This window comes from Sapajus apella, unplaced genomic scaffold (assembly GCF_009761245.1).
Source record: "Sapajus apella isolate SASKATOON/1434 unplaced genomic scaffold, GSC_monkey_1.0 scaffold208, whole genome shotgun sequence".
In the NCBI taxonomy this organism is placed as follows: domain Eukaryota; kingdom Metazoa; phylum Chordata; class Mammalia; order Primates; family Cebidae; genus Sapajus; species Sapajus apella.
Genome location: NW_022437148.1, coordinates 388460 through 413491, shown reverse-complemented (window position 1 = coordinate 413491; position 25032 = coordinate 388460). Strand labels below are relative to the sequence as shown.

General features: G+C 46.7%; 1 pseudogene across 1 annotated transcript in view; it reads right to left on the bottom strand.

Moving 5' to 3' along the window:
- Window positions 1–16988: 16988 nt before the first annotated feature.
- Window positions 16989–25032, bottom strand: part of LOC116544165 — a 32547-nt pseudogene continuing 24503 nt past the window's right edge. Inside the window, exon 5 of the transcript XR_004265845.1 lies at window positions 16989–19194. The product of XR_004265845.1 is annotated as a cleft lip and palate transmembrane protein 1-like protein (transcript). The remainder of the gene's footprint in view (window positions 19195–25032) is intronic.

Here is a 25032-nt window from a genome sequence, read left to right as displayed (position 1 = left end):
TTTGCAGCCTGTGCTTTTGTTGTCATAGCTAGAAAACCACTGCCAAATCCAAGGTCATGAAGATTTACCATTATGTTTCCTTCTAAGAGTTTTATAGTTTCAGCTCTTATATTTACAATTTTAATCAATTTTAAGTTAATTTTTGTATATGGTGTGAGGTAAGGATCCTATTTCATTCTTTTTTATGGATATCCAATAGTCTGAGCACCATCTTTGAAGAGATTGGCCTTTCCCCACTGAGCAATCTTGGCATTCTTGACAAAAATCAAGGGACCATATGCCTGAGGGCTTAATTCTGGACTCTTAATCCATCTCATTGTCTATATGTCTGCATTGTCTCAATCCATTCCATTATCTATATGTCTGTATTCCATTCTGTAAGTCTGTCCTTATGCCCGTGTCACAACCTTTTGATTGCTGTAGCTTTGTAGTAAGTTTTGGAAATCAGGAAATGTGAGTCAGTCAACTTCTTTTTTTTTTTTTTTTTTTTTTTTTTTTCAAGATTGTTTTGACTCTTTGAGGCCCCTTGCAATTCTGTAGCAATTTGGGGATCAGCTTTTCCATTTCTACAAAAAAAGAAAAAAAGGCCATTGGAATTTTGATAGAGTTTGTATCGAGTCTGTATTCTGCTTTGCGTGGTATTGCATCTTAACAATATTAAGTCTTCTAGTCCATAAACATGAGCTGAGTTACCATGTATTTAGGTCTTCTTTCATTTCTTTCAGCAATGTATTTAAGTTTCAGTGTACAAGTCTTTCATCTCCTTGGTTAAATTTATTCTTAAAAATTTTATTCTTAAGGATGCTATTATAAGTGGAATTGTTTTATTAACGTTCTTCTTGGATTGTTCATTGCTGGTATGTAGAAACACAACTAATTTTTGTGTGTTGACTTTGCACACCACAATATTGCCGAATTTCTTTGTTAGGGCTAATACATTTTCAGTGGATTTTTTTCTATATAAGATCATGTCATCTGTGAATAGATCATTTTATATCTTCCCTTCCAATATGATGGCTTTTATTTCTTTTTCTTGCCTAATTTATCTGGCTAGAATCCCAGTGCTGAACAGAAGTGGTGAAAATTGGACATCTCATCCTTTTCCTCTGTTGGGATAAATGCTTTCAGCCTTTCATCATCAAGTATGAGGTTAGCTGTTGGTTTTTCACAAATGTGCTCTTTCATGTTGAAAAAGTTTCCTCTGTTTCAAGTCTGTTGAATGTTTTTATTATGAAAATATGCTGGCTTTTGTTAAATGCTTTTTCTGCATCAATTATGATGATCATGTGGCCTTCTCCCTTCCAATCTCATAATGCAGTGGATTATACTGATTGACTGGGTAGCTCAGATTTTCCAAGATAAGCTGTAAATCTGCATTCTGATGGGAAATCTTACTTTTTAAAATGTGTGCACAGGCCAGGTGGCTCATGCTTGTAATCATAGTGCTTTGGTAGACTGAGGGAGGAGGATTGCTTGAGGCCAGGAGTTTGAAATCAGCGTGGACAATATACAATAACCTGTTTCTACAAAAATAAAGATAAACTTAGCCAGGCATGGTGGCATATGCCTATAGTCTCAGCCTCTGTGAAGGCTGAGGCAGGAGGATTGCTTCAGCCCAAGAGTTTGAGGCTGCATCGAGTTATGATCATGCCACTGCACTCCAACCTGGGCAACAGAGTGAGATCCTATATCTAAAAAACAAAACAAAAAACTGTATGTATATTTAAAAAATTGTGGCGGGGCGTGGTGGCTCACACCTGTAATCCCAGTACTTTGGGAGGCCAAGGCAGGCAGATCACGAAGTCAGGAGTTCGAGACCAACCTGGCCAACATAATGAAAACCCATCTCTACTAAAAATATAAAAACTTAGCTGGGCGTGGAGGTGGGCAACTGCAATCCCAGCTACTTGGGAGGCTGAGGCAGAGGAATTGCTTGAACCAGGGAGGCGGAGGTTGCAGTGAGTTGAGATTGCCCCATTGCACTCCAGCCCTGGCTGCAGTGTGAGACTCTGTCTCAAAAAAAGGAAAAAAAAATTGCATAGGCCAAATGAAACTCAGCTAACAGCCAACTTGGCCGTGGCCCACCAGTTTGAAATCACTAATCAAGGGACTTAAAAGTCCTCCCTCCTTTTAACTCAGGGATTCCATTTCTAGGGATCTATCCCGAAGAAATAATCCAAAATGTGGGCAATATTTTACACCTGCACTTGAGTATCACCTTTAATTGCCAAAGCTAGAAAGTCCCTGAATACCCAGCAATAGGGGAAACGTAAGAGACGGGGAAACGTAATGAATGTTTTGCAGCCACTTAGAATGGCTTACAGGAAGACTGTGAAATGTCATCAGTAGATATAAGTGATATAATTTTAACGATGGTTGTTCAATATCACCGCCATTGTCATCTACTATGAACATACACTTTGTTTTTGTGACAAAAAGAAGACGGGTTCCCCAAGGCCTCCTCTCCTGGCTGGGGTCCTGTGGCTCAAATAGGTCACCCCCCCACCGCCCACCTTTCCTCCATTTCCAAATTCGGAGTGATGTCCTGATATAACGTCTCTTGGCACTTCCCACGTTTGATTCGCATTTTAAGCACGTGACTGTCAGGAGTGCATCTCCACACACCGGTTTCCCTTTGGCTGGCTGCGTGCTGGTCCACAGCCATTTGCCCAGCCGGTCACATGGAGGAACTGCTTTGGGCAGAAATCCACTCCCTGTCCCACCCATCCCTGTTTTTCATAAGCACTTGAATCAAAACAATCTTGAACATCGTTTCTCACTTTGCTGGTCAGCAGGGACGCACCTGTCTCCAAGAATTCAACACCATGGACAACGGGGTTCACTGTGCGGCCGTTTTTGACCGTAGCCCTTTCTCTAAACGGCTGGGGTCATAGCCTCTTCCATTCTTCCCTCTTGTACATCTTGTCATGGAACAGACGCTACACGTGGAAACCTGACAGTTCTTTCCAGGCTTCGACCTGGAAACCCGACTCCGTTCGGAGTGTTCTAGGCCCACACATCAGTGACGGTGCCTGAAAACAGAACTGAATTCCGGCTGTAGAGTCCACAGCAAGTGGGGAGGTCACGCCCCTACTGAATGCATGAACGACACTAGGATCGGGACAGCACAGGCCGTGGGGCACAGAAAAGGGGACCCTAACCCGGCAGCCTCCCTAGGAGACGCCGCTCAGCTGTGTGCTGGGAGGCACATGTAGAGAGAAAATGCCTCACAACCAGCAAGCCAGTGCAGTGTGGCGCAGGCCCATCCAGTGGCCCGCAGCGCCCTGCTGGGCTCAGAGGACAGTGGACGCTGCAGGGGGTGGGGCGGGGCTGCGTGGAGGGAGCCGTGTGTGAGCTGAGCCTCTGTGCTGAGTTCGGTAGCGACCTCCCCAAAAGTCATGTCCACCCAGCACTTGTGAAGGTGACCTGACGTGGAAACAGGGTGTCTGCAGATGTGATGAAGACAAGGGCTTGCCGGATTAGGGAGGGCCCTCACCCATTGACTGGTGTGATTATAAGGCAGGGGCATTTGCACAGAGACACAGGGAGGAAGCCACGTAAAGATGGAGGCAGAGGCTGCTGTGGTGCGTTCAGAGCCCAGGAACACCGTGGGAGCCAGCCACCCGCGGAAGCCAGGGAAGGGGCCAGGAGGGGCAAGACCTGCCGACCCCGATCCCAGACTCTGGCCTCCAGAACCCTGACAGGATACAATTCTGTTGTGTTAAACCTGGTTTGTGTCACTGTGTGATGGCTGCCTCAGGACACTTGGCAGCTTGAAGGAGACCTTATCTAAAGGCCCCTCGGCACTTGTGGGTGGGCATACGCTCCTCCTGGGTGATAGCCCCCCTGTATGACAAGCCTCCTGGGTGACGGGCCTCCTGGGTGACAACCCTCGCTGCCCCTGAGTGGCTGCCTGGCATGCAGCAGGGCACCAGGCACCGGCACCTCCCGATGGTTACCAGCAGGTGGCACCCCTGACCCAGGCACTGGGCCCCTCCATACCCTGGGTTCTGGGTGGTACTGGGAGAAGTCAGCTTGGGTGGGGTGGAGCCCTGGGCCATCTGCCCTGGACCAAGTCAGGTGGTAGCACAGGTAGACCCAGCTCCTTTACCTTCGTGAGGCCTTGAGCCAGGGGCTGCCTGTCCTGTGCAGAGGTGCAGAGGACTTTGTCCCTGGGGTGGGTGGGTGCAATGAATTTTGGGACTCTGACCCAGGGACAGGGGGCACAGGAGGGTAAATGGTCTCTCACTCTCTCCTGGCAGTGGCCCCTAGTCACAATCTGGGAAAACGTTCAGAGTTTGTGCGGGGGTGGGGGCGGTTTCAAACCAGTCTAGTGGGTCTGAACCAGTCCAGCTGCCCCTCTGACTCTGAGAGGCTGGGCCTGAGCCCCCCACCCCATGCAGACTGAGATGAAAGGGGGGTCTGTCCCAAGAGGGGCAGGAGCAGCCTTCCCTTCTGTGGATCCGCTGGGGTGGGTGGGCTTCGTCCTCCTTCTGGCAGAGGGAAACACTGGCTCCTTAAAGGACGATTTCTTAGGGCGAGGTGGGGTGGCGTGGGGACAGGATTGGTGGAAAGAGCACAGATCAGGAGGGAGACCCAGAGTCCAGCCCCCTCTGCTGCCCACCTGCTGGGCGCCTCCTTCCTCTGGCCGAGCCTTGGTTTTCTCGGTTGTAAAGTGGGCCTGACTCTGTCCCTGTCTTTCACAGATGGGGCATCAGTTGACCTGACAACACACAGGAAAGGCTCTGCAGAGGGTCCTCTCTGGTGTTTTTCGTTTTAAGTTTGGGGTTTTGCTTTATGTGTGGTAAAATGCATGGAAAATAAAAGCTACTGTTTTAACTATTGTTAAATGTCTGGTTCAGTGGCATTAAGTATAGCCACACTGCCGTGCAAACATCCCCAACGTCCATCTCCAGAACCTCTCAGCTTGTAGAAATGAAACTCTCCCCGTGAAACACTGACTTTCCTCCCCCTTCCCCAGCTGCTGGCAACCTCCATTCTACTCTGTCTCTAGGGATCTGACTACTCTACTGCCTCAGCCACGTGGAATCATACGCAGTTTGTCTTGTGTGACTGGCTAATTTAGCTTAGCATCATGCTCTCAAGGTCCATCCATGAGGCAGCATGTGGCAGAATTTCCTTCCTTTTGAAGGCGGAAGAACATTCCGCCATGCAGCTGTCCCACTCTGCGCCTCTCCATTCATCCGTGGATGAACATGGGACTGCTTCCCTGTTTCGGTTGTTGGGAATAAGGCGGTGGTGAACACGGATGTGCGTCTCTTTGAGGCCTGCCCTCTATTCTTTTGGGTATGTACCCAGAAGTGGGATGCCTGGATCCTGTGGTAATTCTGTTTAATTGGGGTGTGTGTGTGTGTGTGTGTGTGTGTGTGTGTGTGTGTAATCTTCATCCTGCTTTCCTCAACACCTGCACCAGTTGACATTGACACCAACAATATGCAAGCACTGCAGTTTCTCCACATCCTTGCCAGCGTTTGCCATTTGATTGATTGATTGATTTGATTTTTTGGTTTTACAGTGGCCATCACAAGGGGTGAGTGATACCTCCAGGTGTCTGAGCAGCTAGGATTTGATGCAGGCATCTAGCACTTACAAAATCCCTGGACGAGTTGGAGGAGAGGTCTTGGGTTGCCCCCGCCACATGCCTCCCAAAGCCCAGCAGAACCAAGCTGCCCAGGGAGCTGCCCGGGAGGTGGGAATCAGGGCACCACTGAAGCACCACTATCTTTGTGGGGTGCAGGGAGCTGGGATCAGGGCCACTGGGCAGCTCAAGACCAGACACTGGAACACTGCCTTAGACACTTCCACGTTCCCGTGACCCTGCTGGGTGGCAGAACACAGTCCAGAGCTGTGAGAAGATGCCTCCCCACCCCGCCTCCTTGTCCCACCTGAGTGTGTTTACTGGTGGATCCTAACCCACACTTGGAAGCTGCTGCAACGGAACCTGGAAATGCAGCTTCAGCTTCCCAGCCCTTGCTGATCAGGAAGGAACAGGAGGAGGTGAGAATGGGTGTGGAGGGCCATGCACCAGACTAAGGCAGGAGGCACTCAGAACACAGCAGCCTAGAAGCAGGGTACAAGAAGGGATGCCCCTCAGCCGCACCAGCCCTAGGGCCCCAGGCAGGCTCCCCCTCCTGCCAAAGGCCTTTGTGCGTGTTGTTCCCGCTTTCCCAAATGTTCCTCCCTATCCTTTCTGCCTCCGCATAGCAAGGTAACGTCTACTTAGTCAAAAACTAGCACTGTCTAGCACCACCCAAATATCCATAAACAGAAAACATCAACAAATGACTGTGTATTCATACAATGAAATATTATACAGCAATGAAAAAGAATGACCTACGACCACATGCAACAATACGAGAGGATCTCACAGGCGTCATTGTTGAGTGAAGAAGACGGACTCAGAAGAGCACCATCCACACACCTCCACTCCTAGGAAGCTCAAAAAGAAGCAGAATTAATCTATGACAAAAGGGTTGAGAAGAATGTTACTTCTTGTGGGGAAGTATTGGATGGGAGGGAAGAAGAAGCCCTCTAGGGGCTGGACATGAACTTGGTCTTCATCCAGCGTGGTCTGGGAACTGAGCCTGAGTGCACCGACAGGTAAAAGTTCATCAAGCTGAACATTTAAACTGTGCGCTCTTCCTACGATGAAAAAGTAAAAATGAAACAGGCCCCTTTCTCTGAGAAGCCTTTTCCCAGACTAGATCACCTTCCCCAGGATGAGCTGCCAGGGTTTGTGCACCCTCCCACGGGCTCTTGTCCTGCTGTGACAGTCTGTTTCCCCATGGGATGGTCAGGTGGTCGGTTGCCCCAGACGGTAAGCTCCATGCAGGAAGTCTCTCTGTCTTTCCAGGGCCTGTATCGTCAGTGCTCAGATATTAAGCATCTGCTGCAAGCATGGGTGACCCCCATCATGGAACGAGCCCACTCTCTGGCAGCAGCAATGTGAATCTTCTGCTTGTAATGTAAATTTAAAACCCAGGGCCGGGCCGGGCCGGGCGCGGTGGCTCAAGCCTGTAATCCCAGCACTGTGGGAGGCCGAGGCGGGTGGATCACGAGGTCAAGAGATCGAGACCATCCTGGTCAACATGGTGAAACCCCGTCTCTACTAAAAATACAAAAAATTAGCTGGGCATGGTGGCGCGTGCCTGTAATCCCAGCGACTCAGGAGGCTGAGGCAGGAGAATTACCTGAACCCGGGAGGCGGAGGTTGCGGTGAGCCAAGATCGTGCCATTGCACTCCAGCCTGGGTAACAAGAGCGAAACTCCGTCTCAAAAAAAAAAAAAAAAAAAACCCAGGGCCAGGGAGAGATCCCTCAGATTTGCTGTGCAGCCATGGAAGGCAGGTTTTCCAAACAGAAACTCTTCTTCCTAAAAATGTTCCATGTTCAAATCTTTTCTCCACAAAAAAAGACAAAGGATTCTTTTACCTTGAAACCTCAGCATTAAAGATCCTTAAAATCATGCCCATGGATTATTTACGTAACTGTGCTCACATGACACATAAGTGCTTGAAGTTGGTGTGATGTGTGTGTTCAGGGGTTTGTGCATGGAAGGGGAGGAGGAAGAAGAGGAGCTGCTATGCCTGAGCCCAGCTGGTGGGCAGCAGCCCAGGAAGATCCAAGGGACTGACAGTGACAGCTCTGTCACTGCACCACCTGGGCCTCCTGCTCTCCCAACACAGCAGAATTTTCACTTCAGATGGCAGAGCCAAGCCAGTGGAGAGACAGATGTTGGCTCAAGTTTTTTTTTTTTTTTTGAGACAGAGTCTCCCTGTGCTGCATCAGCAGAAGTTGCAGTGACCCAATCTCAGCTCGCTGCGACTCCCGCCTCCTGCATTCAAGCGATTCTCCTGCCTCAGCTTCCCAAGTAGTTGGGACTACAGCCACACGCCACCACGCCCGGCTAAATTTTTTTGTATTTTAGTAGAGATGGGGTTTCACCATGTTGGCCAGGATGGTCTCGATCTCCTGACCTTGTGATCCACTCACCTCGGCCTCCCAAAGTGCTGGGATGACAGGCGTGAGCCACCACTCTCGGCTGGCTCAAGTGGTTTTGAGAACTGGTGAACTCCCTGTCCCTGAAAGTGTGTAAGTAGAGACTAAAGGACCACTCAGGAGGGATACTGTGAGACAAGCAGGGGTTGGGACTGGAAGGATGGCCTCTGGAGGACCTCAGAGACCCAGGAATCTTGCGTCTGTGTCCTTTTAAAACTCTTGGCCCTCCCCGAGGGAGGGATGCCCTCCAGGCTGCCTGGGACCACATAAGGTCTGGGGAGACAGGAGCAGCTGTAGCAGCTTCGTGTATGAAGGTGCTCCCGGGGCTGGGCACTGTAGGGAGGGCTTCCTACCGCATCCTCCCAACGAGGGGCTTCCGTAGAGTATGGTTAAGAATGCAGATTCTGGGCGGGGCGCGGTGGCTCACGCCTGTAATCCCAGCACTTTGGGAGGCTGAGGCGGGTGGATCACGAGGTCAAGAGATCGAGACCATCCTGGTCAACATGGTGAAACCCCGTCTCTACTAAAAATACAAAAAATTAGCTGGGCATGGTGGTGCATGCCTGTAATCCCAGCTACTCAGGAGGCTGAGGCAGGAGAATTGCCTGAACCCAGGAGGCGGAGGTTGCGGTGAGCCGAGATCGCGCCATTGCACTCCAGCCTGGGTAACATGAGTGAAACTCCGTCTCAAAAAAATAAATAAATAAATAAAAGAATGCAGATTCTGTGGTGGGTCATAACTGCAGTCCCAGCACTTGGGGAGGCTGAAGCAGGAGGATGGCTTGAGCCTATGATTTCGAAGCTGCCTGACCCCTGCACCCCAGCCTGAATGACAGAGCGAAGTGAGGCCATTGTCTCTTTATTAAACAAACAAACAAAAAACGGTTCTGGACCCTTAATGTTGCAGAGAACCAGGCGCCGGTGCCTCCCAACGGTCACCAGCAGGTGGCGCCCCTGATCAGGTGCTGGGCCCCTGAACACCCTCTACACCCCAGGTTCTGGGTGGCGCTGGGAGGAAGGGGCCCGTTTAGGCGGGGTGGAGCCCTGGGCCGCCTGCCCTGGACTGAAGTCAGTTGGTGAGCACAAAGAACCTGGTGGACTCAGGTTCTTTACTTTCCTGAGGCCTTGGTCCAGGGCTGGCTGATCTTGTCATCACTGCTTGAAACATTTCAATGGCTTCTCATTGCCTTTAGGGCAATAGACAAAATCCTGGAGGTCTACGAAATCTGTGAAATTTGGCTTTTGCGCCTTACACCAACCTCATTTCACAGCGACTCTCCTTCCATCTCTGTGCTGTAGTGTAGCAGCTCTGAATGCTTTAGCATCAAAGGACCTACTGCAACTATAAAAATTATTAAAGACCCTAAAGATGTTTCATTTATGTGGGTTGTGTCTACCGATAGTTATTATACTACAAGTTAAAACAGAAAAATTTTAAGCTACTAGTTAATGCATTTAAAAATAATTGGCCAGGTGTGGTGGTCCACATTTGTAATCCCAGTGCTTTGGGATTCCAAGGCGGGTGGGGTGATTGAGCCCAGGAGGTGGGGACCAGCCTGAGCAATACAGTGAGACCCTGTCTCTTAAAAGAAAAATAGAAATAAACAATTATAAACCTGTTATGTGTTAGCACAGCATAATTTTTTATTTAAAAAAACAACTGTTTTCTTTAACTAAAAAACGTTATTAAAAAGTATGGTATTGTTTTACACGTTTGCCAACCTTGCTAATGTACGACATAGCAGAAGAGAGCTATATTTGCACAACTCCTTCTGAATGCAACTTGTCATGATGTGTTGTTTCGGTTGACATGCATTAAAAAAAATCCAGCATCATACAGATATAAGTTAGAAAAGGAAGGAGTATTTTATAGTCTTTTCAGGTAATGATGGCTATCCTTCTTGGAACAGCTCCAAAACTGAACGAGTGGCGCTTTCTGAAAGATTAGGTACCCTCAGCAGCCCAAGTATCTGCAAGAATGTTAATGAGTCATGGAAGGTAGTGTTTAACAAGTAGAGCTGGGTCCCCAGGCCACGTGTAGGCACCACTCAGTAGGGCTAATTGGGGGAGAAAGGGAGGGAAGAAATTTGTATAAAAAACACACTTAAAATCAGGCAAAATGGACTGGGCGTGGTGGTCACACCTGTAATCCCAGCACTTTGGGAGGCCGAGGCTGGCAGATCACCTGAGGTCGGAAGTTCAAGACCAGCCTGACCAACATGGAGAAACCCTGTCTTTACTGAAAATACAAAATTAGCTGGGCATGGTGGCACATGCCTGTAATCACACCTACTCAGAAGGCTGAGGCAGTAGAATCGCTTGAACCCAGGAGGCAGAGGTTGCGGTGAGCCAAGATTGAACCATTGCACTCCAGCCTGGACAACAAGAGGGCAACTCTGTCTCAAAAAAGAAAAAAAAATTAGGCAAAATATGGTAAAAATCTGATTTTGTCTAAGTTTTCAATTATATCTGATTTGGGGGAAGACAATGTAATATCATCCAAAAGTATAAAAATGGTAATGTAAGAATACTAAACATTGTTCAAATTGTTGGCAATTAACTAGATCAATTTATCAATTAAAAGTCTCTCATAGTTGTTATTGTTTAGATGTGTTCTCACTTTTAAAAACATGTGTTATCAGAAGATGACTCAGGTCGGAAGCTTGCTTTCTGCCCTTCCTTTCCAGGCCCCAACTAGGCAGTCTCGCCACCCAGAGCCATGAGCTGTCCCTCTCCATAAGTTTTGCTGACAAGGCAGAAGGGGATTCCCCTGTAGTAATACATACAATGTGGCATTGGGTCCTACTGTGTAGTTTCCATTGAAACCCTCAAAAAATTAGATGTTTTCACTGAATTTTTTTTATATTTTTCATGATATAACCTCTGTTTACAAGTCCCTTAGATTGAATGAACTATACAAAAAAGGTGCGTGCGTCAGCTCCCTCCCACTCCCACCAGTTCGTAAACACATTATCATCATGTCAGCAACATTCACATATCTGGGGCAATCTATGGAGTCAAACCGGAGATTCACGCTTTGCCATTAATGGATCAAGGACTGTCTGCCTCCATCTCTGCTCTGGCTCCCGCTCTGTTGGCCGTGCCTTCCTTAGTCTTTTGCAGCGACAAATAGTCTACTAGTACTTGCAACTTATATTATGGTTCTTGGCATTCACAATTCCAAGGAGAGTAGCTCTTTCCAAATAGCTCCAGCAAAATCCCTGAGGCTACATCTCAGCTTTGCCTGAGTCGTTTAAATAACTGGAAGTTTTATAATACCACCGTGTTGGGAAAAACAGCAGAGGAGAAAGGACTGACAGAGTGTCTACATAAATTGGTTATGAATAACATGCAAACAAGGAACAACAAACCGTGGAAGGCCGCAGGAGGCCTCTGAGGGGGAAGGCCTCTCCATGCCCATGTGCCGGTGCAGGGTGACCTCGCTCTGTTACCATAAACATTGTGCTTAAGGATGCGAAACCCCTTCGTAGCACTATGACGTAGCCAGACTTGTAGGCTCTTTGGAAGGCCCGCGTTTCATCAGCTGCACGTAGGTAATAAGCTGAAGATAACCACATGTTCTTGTTTTATTAAACTCCCAAACCACCACTGTTATCAATCCTTAGGATGACACGCCAGTTCTGGTTCACTGATTCACTCCACCACCACCCTCACCCCACCATCACTCCACCCCTACCCTGTAGATCAAAGTGATTGTAATCAATATATGGTGTGAATGATCAGAGCTCGGGGCCTTCACTGTCACCTCCAGAGTAATAAAGTGATGGCCCCCTGGTCCCACTTTTTCTCTTAATCTGTCTTTTTTACTGCCACTCAACTTGGGGTACCCACGGGTGACGTCGGGCTGGCTCCCTACACCCTGGAAATGGGTTCCTGTCATCGACCAGGCTTGAGTCTTGTAAAACCCTGGAGTAAGAGAGGGTGCAGTCCATCCCATTGACACAACTTGTACTGTGGCTGGGGAAGGGGTGCTTCCCTAAAAGAAATCCAAAGATGCTGTGCAGGTGAAACAAACACTGCCATTGGAAGTGAACTTCAGCATGACATGAATAAGACCATCTGGTCCCCTGCTCCCCATCTATTGCCCCCAAAAGAACAGTTTTTTAAAGATCAAACAGTGATACATTGACAGAAGTCTAAAACCTAAGAAAGTATTTACAACATTGACTTCATAGAATTTCTGTGAGGGTTATGTGAAATTATATATGTGAAAGGGCTTTGTTGAGCATTGCTGAATTATATTTTGATGATAATTTTCTATTCTTTGATGTCAGGCTCTGAAAAGCACGTGCCTGTGGGTGGGAGACCCCGTAAGTGCCAAGGCAGGAGTCGGAAGCCTCAGCCTATTGCCATGTAAATAATGAAGAAGAAAATAACTAGAGATATAACCATAGTAGTTATTCGTAGGTGATCTTAGTTATTCATATGTGATTTTAGTCATTCACAGGTGATTTTAGTTATTCAGAGGCGATCTTAGTTCTTTTACTAATGCCTCTCAGGTCATGAAGTGTGAACCTCGGGTGACATTGTGAAAGGAGTGACCCTAAGGCAAGACGCTTTAAGCCCTCTGTCATGCTGGTGTAAGGGCTGTGCGGCAGTGCCAGCGCTGGGAAAGCGCCCTCTGTTTAGCCAGCTAGGGAACGAGACGTCCAAAGATGGCTGAGACGTCTCATTCCTCAGGGAAGTTAGGAGAAAACTCTGCTCCTCCAAGCTCTTGTGGTAAGCCTGACAACTGTCAGGGAGGCCTGCAGACATCCAGGGGCTTCATTGTCTCTATGTGATGCTGTGCTTCAGTGGTCACGTTCCATGTCCACTCTCGTTTTCCACTTCTGCACCTGGTTCCTTTTTTCTTAGAAGAGATAATCAGTAAAAGTAATATAAATCTTAATGTGTTTTTTCTTTCTTGACAAGTATGGAAAAGTGCTGGCGCATTATGCTCCTTAACTCATCTCCGCTACCAAAAAGCCTTGGGCCCCTACCTATATGACATGTGATGTACTTGACCCTGTCACTGACCACCAATGCTATACCCTACCTCCCCTGCCCCCAGCATTGTACACAATAAAAGAGCGTCCAGGCACTTGGGGACACTGCCGGACTCCGTGCCTTGGTTGGCAGTGGACCCCTGGGCCCAAACTCTCTTTTCTCTATCTCTGTGTCTTGAGTCTTTTATTTCTAGTTTCTCATCTCCACACCAGCAGAGAGGGGCTCAAAGGACCCTGTAGGGCTGGACCGTACATGTACCTCTCACCAGCATGCCAGTTCTTAATGTTAACCTGTGCTACCTGTCCTTTGTGGGCTGGCAGGGAGTCTTTGCTCATCTGTAGTCATTTAGGGACCCAAGATGATATAGGGCAGCCACCACCACAAATATTACTTTTGCCGGCTGGGCGCTGTGGCTCGTGCCTGTAATCCCAGCACTTTGGGAGGTCGGGGTGGGCATATCACCTGAGGTCAGGAGTTCGAGGCCAGCTTGAGCAACATGGAGAAACCCCATCTCTACTAAAAATACAAAAAAATTAGCTTGGCTTAGTGGTGCATGCCTGTAATCCCAGCTACTCAGTAGGCAGAGGTAGGAAACTCACTTGAACCCAGGTAGTGGAGGTTGCCGTGAGCCAAGATCACGCCATTGCACTCCAGCATGGGAAACAAGAGCAAAACTCTGTCTCAAAAAAAAAAAAAAAAAGTTACTTTTGCCACATCAAAAACATAATTTCATGTATGGTTGACTCAGTTTCCAGTCTTATGACCTATGCATCTCATATTGTAGTGACTCAAACCTGCTGGGTTACCCAGGACTGTAATTTTTAAAAACCCATGGTGATATCTGGTTTCAGATATGACTGGATTCATATAATTCAGAAGATTTCATCAGATCATTTCTTGCTATCTCAGCACCATTTAATTCCATCTGAATTTATAGTTAATGATTTATAATTTGTTATGATAACTAACAATATCATAATGAAGGAGAGTAAAATCCTTTATTGGGGTATAACAGATGACTATTTGAAAGGGGCGTTGATCAGTGTTTCCCGGAGAGTAAGAATGCATTATATACAATGTGGACGACTCCAGGGCCCTTCCAAACGTAAGTAAGCAGACAGTTTCTGAAGCATTTATTTTAGTAATAGATCTATATAAAATTAAACTAGGGAAGGTTTCTCTTCTCTGATCTGACACCTCTTCCAATAAACAGAGCAGGCCAGGCTCGGTGGCTCAAGCCTGTAATCCCAGCACTGTGGGAGGCCGAGGCGGGTAGATCATGAGGTCGAGGGATCGAGACCATCCTGGTCAACATGGTGAAACCCCGTCTCTACTAAAAATACAAAACATTAGCTGGGCATGGTGGCACGTGCCTGTAATCCCAGTGACTCAGGAGGCTGAGGCAGGAGAATTGCGTGAACCCAGGAGGCGGAGGTTGCGGTGAGCCGAGATCGCGCCATTGCACTCCAGCCTGGGTAACAAGAGCGAAACTCCGTCTCAAAAAAAAAAAAAAACAGAGCAGCTCTTACAATCATTTGGAACTAATTAATAACTTTGGGACATACCAAACCCAAGTATTTCTTACATTTCCTGTTTCCTTACATTTTATGAGCGCCATATCATAGGCTCCAAGATAAGGGTCTGTTCTGGCTTTGTTCATTTATATGAATATATACCTGTATATTATGAAAAGCATAACACAGCACAAAGCACGAAACCATAGTTCTGAGGAGAGACAGCTCTACTATTTGGGCAGATTACACAGAAGGTAAAGAGTGATCTTTCCTTTTCTTTCTTTTATTTTTTAAAGACGGGGTTTCACCATGTTGGTCAGGCTGGTCTTGAACTCCCGACCTCAGGTGATCTGCCCGCCTTGGCCTCCAAAGTGCTTGGATTACAGGCGTGAGCCACCACACCTGGCCCTGAACTTTCCTTTTCTCTTGTTGAACAAACTATCACTTAAGCAAAGATAACGAAGTTTAATCTTTTTAAATACGATATTTTAAATTAAAGATTTCATAAAGATTTTAACGAATAAACCCCACGTTACAGTTCCCAGATGCCAGCCAGTGGCCAACCTTGTAGGCAAATCTTTCTAAAGATAGCAGGCTGGGCCTTGCTATGTTCACTTTTCTGCACAGTTTTGTTGCCATGATTGTTTTCATACAGCCTCGCAGCCACTCACATTAATCACAAATTTGCTAACCAAAGAAATTAACTGGGATCTAGATAATCAGAACTCTCTACTATAGACAGGCAACTTAGCAGACAAGCAAAACTCACAAACCCATAAAATAACCTCCTGCAGCCACACATCCCTTTTACACCTTAGCACACACATTTCCTAGCTCTGTCTACTGAAGGAGGCTAAAAGCAACAACGCCTCGGTTTCAATGAGCCCAGATCTTGGTTTCTGATATCGTTCTCTACTAAAAGGAACCAAGGCTCCTCATAAAAATGGCCGATTCCAGGTCTAAGAAAAGGAAACTCCAAGAAGATCCTGGAACATCTCAGGAAAAAAAAAAAAAAAAAAGTACTCAAAAAAAATGATGAGGGCAGGTCACAAAGACACAGGAAGTAGACCTCACTGACTAAATCTGGTACAATTTGAGCAGCAAAACATAACAATGATGAATTGTAAACCATTGAAAAAGTAGTGGTCCATGAGTTCACACTGATAATAAGTAAATAAATGAGCGATAGCAGAGGACCTTGCTTACAGCAGAATACCCGGTGCCAACGTGTAAATGCGAAGGGAATGTTGGAGCTGGAAAACTATCATTTTGTAGCCATAACACTAAAGACTGATTCAAGCAAGAATCATCAATGGATGCTAAATCTAAGGGGAAATTTTGATGAGGAATAGGATATTTGATTAGAATTCAAGTATCTTTTCCAGAGATTGCTTGTTATGATTAGCAACTGCAAAGCAAAAAATAATTATATAGTGGAAGAACTGGGAAAAACTTTGAATACGTGATCAAAATGAATATAATGAGTAAGCGGCGCAGGGACATTGTGTGCCTCAGATGTGACACCATGAGAAGGACACAACGTACGGTGTGCACTATTCTGGCTGGGAATGCGTAACTGGAATCTAATCATGAGGAAATATTTGACAAACCCCAAAATGAGGACCATTGATAGGACTGCATTTTTCCAAAGTGTTGTCACAAAAGACAAGGAAAAGCTGAATGACTGTTCCAAATTAAAAGAGTCTAAAGAATCATGACAACCAAACGCAATACAGAATCTTGGGCTAGGTCTTGTGTGAGAGAAAATCCCCCAAAGACATTATTGGTTCAATTTTTAAAAACTGGAATACAAGCAATAGAGTAGATAAAAGTATTGTATTGATGTTAAATTTACTGCAATTGATAACTATATCATGGTTATATAAAGTATTAATAGTATCCTCATTATTGAGAAATGTATATTGAAGTATTTAGAGGTAAGGAAGAGGAATGTGGGCTGGGTGCAGCGGCTCACGCCTATAATCCCAGCACTTTGGGAGGCTGAGGCAGACGGATCACCTGAGGTTGGGAGTTTGAGACCAGCCTGGCCAACATGAATAAATTCTGTCTCTGCTAAAAATACAAAATTAGCTGGGTATGGTGGCATATGCTTGTAATCCCAGATACTTGGGAGGCTGAGGCAGGAGAATCACTTGAACCTGGGAGCAGAAGTTGTGGTGAGCTTGATATCATGCCATCAGACTCCGGCCTGGGCAACAAGAGTGAAACCATGTAACCCAAGACAAAAACTAATAAAAAAAAAAAAAAAAAGAAATTTACTTTCAAATGATTCAAGAAAAATTTGTATATAGAAAGGGCAAATGATGAAACAAGCAGGATTAAATGTTAACGGTGTGTCAATCTGACTAAGAGGAACCTGGCTATCCATTTTAATTCTATTGCATTCTTAGTGTAAGTTTCAGGTTTCTTTCTTTCTCTCTCTCTTTTTTTAAAATTTGCTCTTTTAATGCATTAATAAATCCATATTATGTATTACTTTCTGGAAAAGGGTTAAACTCAAATATCTGAAGTACTTTCCATTATTATACCAGGTCAAGAAAAATACCACAGCCAGAAAATGTGTATTTAAAAACAGAAACATACATAGATTAAGCTTTAAAACAACCAACTCTCAAAAGAGGAAAGAGCCTTTGATCCCAGAGTCCACACCCAATGAATTCCATATGTGTTTGAAATTCACATAAGGAGCACATAAAAAACCACCTGAAATGTTAATCCAACAGCCCCCGTACCTGCGAGGGCTCCCGCGTCTGCCAGTGTGAGGACATGGCCAACCCCCACTGGACACTCGGGTGCCGGGAGGCACCACAATTCAGGGTGACCGGCAGTGTGCAGCTCGGTAACCGAGACAGCTGTTCACACGTGGGGGGCATTGTAAGCACTACCAGCTCTGAATCTGACATGAAGGGAACTTGGGAGAGGTCTGAGCAATGTCCAAAGGGATTCTGGCAACACAGAAGACGCAATGTCTAGGAATGCCACCAGATGCTTCCAAAAATACTCATTGACAATTCAAGTTACACTTGGCTGGCAGCAGCCTGGGCAGCCCCAAGGGTGGGCAGCCTTCAGTCCGTGTGGGGTGTGCGTGTAGCCTCCTCATAGGACTCCCCTGACTCATTCACTCTGCGTTTATCCACAGGATAAAGCCACCACTGGGACAGGTAGACCAGAAACACCAAGTGGGCATGGTGCTGATGAAGGCAAAGACATAGTCAATGAAGGTATTGAAAGCTTTGTAGGTGAAGGCCTTCCAGGGCAGATGTGCCACTGACTTCAGCTTGTAGTTCAGGAAGAGCTGGAGCAGCATGAAAAGGAAGCCGAAGGCATAGACCCCGCTGACAAAGCTGTTATTAACCAGAAGTACTAGCTCTTATACTTGATGTTCAGGAATGAATAGACAGCACCCTCCATGCAGAGAGGGTACAGCAGGTAAGACAAGTTCTTCATGGCCTGAGTATGGTACTCCTTGGTTTTCCTCTTGGATTCTCTGTAAGTGCCAACCTGAAGTTCCAGTCTCAGGCCTCTACGAGGAACAGTCATCTTCAATGCCTTCTTCACTTTCCACAGCTTCCTAGCGGCTCCCATGCCCGCTGGGACCAGCACCAGCAGGCTCCTCTTCTCTTCCAGCAGGAACAGGAAGATGACCACATGCTGAAGCAGCTCCAGAGCACTGCCCTGGTGGACATGCCAATCATGCTCTTCTTCCAGAAACTGATGTCATTTTTAAAGGCCAGGAAATCAAAGCGAAGATGGAAGGCTCAGAAGGAAAAGGTCAGCGCCAGGAAGTACAAGTTGGTATCTACAAAGATTCCTTTCACCTCATCAGCATCTTTCTCTGAAAACCCGAACTGCCGCAGGGAGTTCACGGCAACCTACATGTGGATCCAGAAGCACAGCAGCCCCAGCGAGACCTTGTCGTAGGACACCGGGAGGGGCAGCTCTGTGGGGAGCGGTTTATGACCCTCAGGCCCTTCCCGCGGTTGCCGACCTGGCGGATGAGCAGGATGGGGAGGTGGTGCACGGTCTTCTCCAGCTGGACCATCTTCATGTGCCGATGCACGTCGGCTGGCAGGGAGCGCCAGCGGAAGACGAAGTTGTCCGCCGTCGCGTTCAGCGCCAGCCGCGGTCTCCCGTGGGACAGCGGCTCATCGGCGCGCCAGTTGGCTTCTTCTCCGCCTCCATCTGCTGCTGTGTATCAGAATCCCCAGGGAGCAGGTTGATTTCTTCCTGCTTGGGGACCACGGCAGTGGTCAGAGGACTGACGGGTGCACCTGCTTCCCCTCGTGCCAAGGCAGGATCCCAGCTTGCTGGAGGAGGATGCAGGCATGCCGCCCCCCGTTATTTCTTGTTTTCTTCGGTACAGACACAGGAACCGTCCTTTCAAAGTTGGACTCCACATCGAAGTCTTCCACCTTCAAGACCAGGTCGATGCTGTTCTCAGCACCCAGGTGGGACCGCGTCGTGGGGTACACGCTCAGCTGTAGCTGGCGCCGATGCGCTATGTAGGGCTGGATGCAGCTGGCGTCGCCGGAGATAGGGCGGGTGTAGACGATGCCCTGCAGGACCCAGCAGGTGCGCACCACGCAGACCACCAGCACGCCCAGCACGAAGCTGGTGAAGGAACCGCGATCCCTCTACAAGGCGGCCCCGCGCCCGGAGCCCCCGGCCCGCCCGACTCTCAGCCGCGGGCCCCACCCGCCGAGCGCCACTCTGGGGAAGCCTCCGCCACCGCCGCCACCGCTGCGTGGGAACGAACGAGCCGCGCGCTGCTGACTGCTTGCCGCCCCGGTTTCTTTCAAATTAAAAATTAAGTGAATACATATATGGACCCAAAGTTAGACCCATTCTGTAAAAATACAAGGCAAAAATACTTCTAACACAACTATGTCAAAAGACAGTTTTTGCTATCTTACCTAAAACACGTCGCCAATGATTGATTATCCACTAATAATCTCGCCTTTTCCTTCTTTCTTTTTTCTTTCCTTTTTTTTCTTTTTTCTTTTCTTTTCTTTTTTTTTTTTTTTTTTGGGACAGTTTTTCGCTGTTGTTGTCGCCCAGGGTGGCGTCCAGTGGCAGCGATCTCGGCTCACTGCAACCTCCGCCTCCCAGGTTCAAGTGATTCTCCTGGCTTAGCTTCCTGAGTCCTGGATTACAGGCAGGCGCCACCACACCTGGCTAATTTTTATAGTTTTAATAGAGACAGGGTTTCACCGCGTTGGTCAGGCTGGTTTCGAGCTTCCGACTTCAGGCGATCCCCTCGGCCTCCCAAAATGCTGGGATTACAAGTGTGAGACATGGCACTCAGCAATAAGTTCTTTCTCAAAGATATTTCCACCTTTAGCTGACAAAATCCCAAAAATGTATATCAATAATTTATTTTTAAAAACTTCTCGAAGATCATTTAGAAAGATTATCACAATAGAAAAAGTTTAAAAAATTGCACAGACCCCTGAAAATACGATTATTTACATTTTCTTTTTTTGTTTTGTTTTGTTTTGGTTTCTTGAGATGGAGTTTCACTCAGGCTGGCGTGCAGTGGCACCATCTCGGCTCACCGCAACCTCTGCCTCCTGGGTTCAAGCGATTCTCCTGGTCAGGCTCCCAAGTAGCGGGGATTACAGGTGTGCATCAGCATGCCCAGCTAATTATTTTTTTTTTGAGACTGAGTTTTGCTCTTGTCCCCCAGGCTGGAGTGCAATGGTGCTCTCAGCTCACTGCAGCATCCACCTCCCGGGGTCAAGCAATTCTCCTGCCTCAACCTCCCGAGTAGCTGGGATTACAGGTGCCTGCCACCACTACCTGCTAATTTTTTTGTATTTTTAGTAAAGACGGGTTTTGTCATGTTAGCCAGGTTGATCTCAAACTCCTGACCTCAAGTGATCTGCCCACCTCGGCCTCCCAAACTGCTGGGATTACAAGCATGAGCCACTGTGCTCAGCCTGATTATATACATATTTCAATAAACATATATGAAAATGGTCTCAGGCCTTTTAATATTTAGAAGACCAAAACAAATAAAAATAACATTACCCACTATCCAGAATATATCAAAGATAGACTGACAAAGCCAGGTGTTGGAAAGGACATCTAATTAGAATGCTCTTAAACTTGTGGTTGGGTTGTATATTAGTGAAAAAAAATTTGGAATTAAAAAAATTTAATTGATAAATTGTATGTATTTCTGGTGCACCTCATTTTATATATATGCACACATACACACACACACATTGTAGAATAGTGAAATCTGTGTGTGTGTGTGTGTGTGTGTGTGTGTATCCACAGACATACATTGCAGAATGGCTGAATCAAGCTATGTAGCATATCACTTACCTTAGATACTTAACATTTTTTGTGTGGTGAAAACATTTAAAATCTGCTGTCTTAGCGATTTCAAGCATTACCGCAGTGTTATTAACTAGAGTCAACATGTGCAATAGAGCTCTTGAGCTTTTTCCTCCTAGCTGAAATTTTTGGTGACGTGCATTGCATTTGAACATAGGCAGTTACTATGACCAAGCTATTTTATTTGTAGGTCTGCACTTAATTAAAATATCTATATATGTGTACCAAAAGAAATTAACAAGTATGTTTGTAGTGGCTTTGTTGCTAATAGCCCCAAGCTGGAAACAAACCAGTGTCCATCAGCAGTAGAATTGAGACGTGCTGTATTCACGCAGAGCTCCACCGAGCAGGGAAAAGAAATGAACTGCCTCATGAAAGCACATGAGGGAGCGTCACAAATGTGATGCTGGGCCAAAGAAGCCACACACACAACTATTCCTACTGAATGGCCCTCCGTGAATCCATTCATGACACAGGCAGCACTAATTGGGGCTGCTAAAAACCAGGTGATTATTTGCTTTGGCAAGACAGATGGGCAGTGGTTAGGGAGCAGACCTTCAGGAGAAGGATTTCCAGATTGTTATTTTTATTTCATTTTCTTGGACTGTGTGGTAGGTCCAAACATGGATTCTCTTTGAGATAAATCACTGAGTAGTAGAATACTAGGATTATTGTACATTATACTATAGTATACTTTAGTAAATGTATTTGAATTCGTTTTTGCCATCAGAACAAATAATATACATCACAATACATCTTTGCAATTTTAATATTATTTCTGGTTGATAAAAAATAAGTTACCCAAAGGATTCCAAACTTGGGTATTTCAATATAGAACTTATGTGTGCAAATACATATTTCTGGAGATCCACAACTATGTAATGTCATTAGAGTATGAAAAAGCACAGTTATGTTTACAATTTGCTGACTCTCTAACCTTTTACTTTAAGTTAAGCTAAAGCGGCCGGGCGCGGTGGCTCACGCCTGTAATCCCAGCACTTTGGGAGGCCGAGGCGGGTGGATCACGAGGTCAAGAGATCGAGACCATCCTGGTCCACATGGTGAAACCCCGTCTCTACTAAAAATACAAAAAATCAGCTGGGCATGGTGGTGCTTGCCTGTAATCCCAGTTACTCAGGAGGCTGAGACAGGAGAATTGCCTGAACCCAGGAGGCGGAGGTTGCGGTGAGCCGAGATCGCGCCATTGTACTCCAGCCTGGGTAACAAGAGTGAAACTCCATTTAAAAAAAAAAAAAAAAAAAAAAGTTAAGCTAAAGCACTGCAGAGGGCTGCTGGGAGGAGGAGGTGAGCAGGTGTGTGGAATCCAGCCCTGACTCACACACCTAGCACTTTACAGCCTAGGTAAGTCCCCTACTAGGGAGGGGGCCTGCCCTTTGCCCTTTGCCCCTAACCCTCAACCTTCTGCCCCACATCCCCATTTGCAATTCCAGAAGCGCCCTGGATGGGGAGGTCTGAAGTTAGGGAGCACCTGTGAATGCTCTTATAATGGCCATGGGTCCCAAGGTGGGAGACAGTGGCAAGGGTGACCTGGTGTCCTGGGTGCTCATGTGAGTGGGGCAGCCGGGCCCAGCCAGAACAGTGACACACACATGCACATATGTGTTCACCCACATACACGTGCATGCTGACATGCACAAACACTGCATACGCACATGTTGACACTTCAAGGGGTGGAGGGCACTGACTCTGGGCCCTGCTGATCCAGGCAGGGGCCCATTGTGATGGGTGTCATGACCTCACAGTGTCACTGGTGCTGAGCACTCACCCACCTGCCTGCCTGCCCTCTCTATGTCAGAGCTCTTGGAGACAAGACATAGAGGTGTCTGGTTCTGCAAAGAAATTTTCCCAGTGAAGTTCCTCTGTAAATTACTGTCTTCCTCTAACTGATCCTAGCTTTGAAACTGCATTCCATATTATATGGTGCTTTTGTTCATCTGAGGCTCCTCCAGTCTTAATCCATATGGGCAGAGTGTTTTTTTCTTCTGCCTGTGGGAGTATGTTTACCCAAAATCTGATGTCCAAACCCTGTATCTTTTTGAGAATTGGGCAATTGCAGAGTTGAAGGCATTGACAGCTTGGAGGTCAATTATAATTTCTGACACTGGTGAGAAAAAATTTCATTAATATTTTGCTTCTTTTCCTCAGGCCTACACTTTAGTGACATGTTCCTTTGTTTGTTTGTTTGTTTGTTTTGTTTTGAGACAGAATCTCACTCTGTCTCCCAGGCTGAAGTGCAGTGGTGCAATATTGGCTCACTGCAACCTCTGCCTCCTGGGTTCAAGCCATTCTCCTGCCTCAGCCTCCCAAGTAGCTGAGATTACAGGTGTGAGCCATCATGGCTGGCTAACGTTTGTACTTTTAGTAGAGACGGGGTTTCATCATGTTGGCCAGGCTGGTCTCGAACTCCTGACCTCAGGTGATCACCTGCCTTGGCCTCCGAAAGTGCTGGGATAAGGGCATGAGCCTCCTTGTCCAGTCTTCAGTGACGTGTTCTGACCACAACTCCAAATCCTTTTGTTTAGTCCCAGTCCTGTACCCCCTGAGAATGTCAATGTCTCTAGTTTCTGGTAGCAGGTGATCTTAACCAGAGGTTTCAGAGTGTGCCTTTGTGCACCTAAATCAGCCTCCAGGAAATCTTATCTCAGCAGAAGGAATAGAATGGAGCCAGATTAATTTCAAGCACATCACATACACTTCCTGAGATTCTACCCTCTTACTAAATGGGATGTTTCTAGAGCCTGGTAAACACCAAATGTTGAGGTCTTCTGCCACCAATTACCTCACCAGGGAATTGCTCAGGCTCAGTGGCTCTATGAAGTTCATGGAATGATCTATGTGCAGCTTACTTACTGCTTATTGAATGTCTAAACATTCCATTTGAGATTGTGCACCCATTCGTTCCTCGAAGGCTATACGGCTGATTTCAGTGTAGTTACACAACTTTTTTTTTTTTTTTTTTTGAGACAGGGTCTCTCTGTGTCACCCAGGCTGGAGTGCAGCATCACAATCTCAGCTCCTTGCAACCTCCACCTCCCGGATTCAAGTGATTCTCGTGCCTCAGCATCCCGAGTGGCCAGGATTACATGTCTGTGCCACCACGCCCTGGAAATTTTTGTATTTTTAATAGAGACAGACTTTCACCATGTTGGCCAGCCTGACCTCAAATTCCTGGCCTCAGGTGATCCACCTACCTCAGCCTCCCAAAGTGCTGGGATTACAGGTATGAGCCACTGCACCCAGTTGAAACATGTGTTTTTATGATCCTCGTACTTCCATCATTTCAGCTGGGGTGGGAAGATCACTTGAACCTGGGAGGTGGAGGCTACTGTGAGCTGTGACCGCACCACTGCACACCAGCATGGGTGACAGAGCGAGTTAAACAAAATTAAATAAAAACACCCATAACCTTAAACAGTTTTGGGAGGCAATTGGTTCTAATTCAAGTGCCTTATGAGGTTTCAGTCAAGATGTTGGCTGTAGTCATCTGAAGTCTTATCGGGGGCAGGAGGACCTATTTCCAAGATGGCTCTCCCACGGCTGTTCGTTGGAGGTTTCAGTTCCTTGCTGGCTTGTAGCAAGAGGGCTCAGTTCCTTGCCATGTGGACCTCTCCACAGAGTTTCTTGAGTGACCCCATGAGACGGTAGTTGATTTCTACCAGAGAAAGCAGCACGAGAAGGAGAGTGTGGGGAGGGAGGAGAAGGAAAACCCCAATGTATTTTAGGACCTAGCTTTGGAAGTCACACACATCATTTCATGCTGTATTGGCTTTGTAGACCAACCCAGAAACAATTTAGGAGACTACGCAAAGGCATGCATATCAGGAGGTAGGAATCACTGGGGGACAGTTTAAAGAATGGCCACCACCAGTGTGCCCTCTGACCCCCAATGATTTACATTCCTTCCGCATGCAAAATTCACTGCCTCTCAAGCCACCCCAAAGTCTAATCCCATTGTAACACCCAATCCCATTACAGCATTCTCAAAGTCTAGAATTTCATCATCTAAATCAAGTCCATGTATAGATGAGATTTTTCTCAAGTGTATTGCCTTAAGCATACTTCCTGAATACAATTCCTCTTCTTCTTTTTTTTTTTTTTTTTTTTTTTTT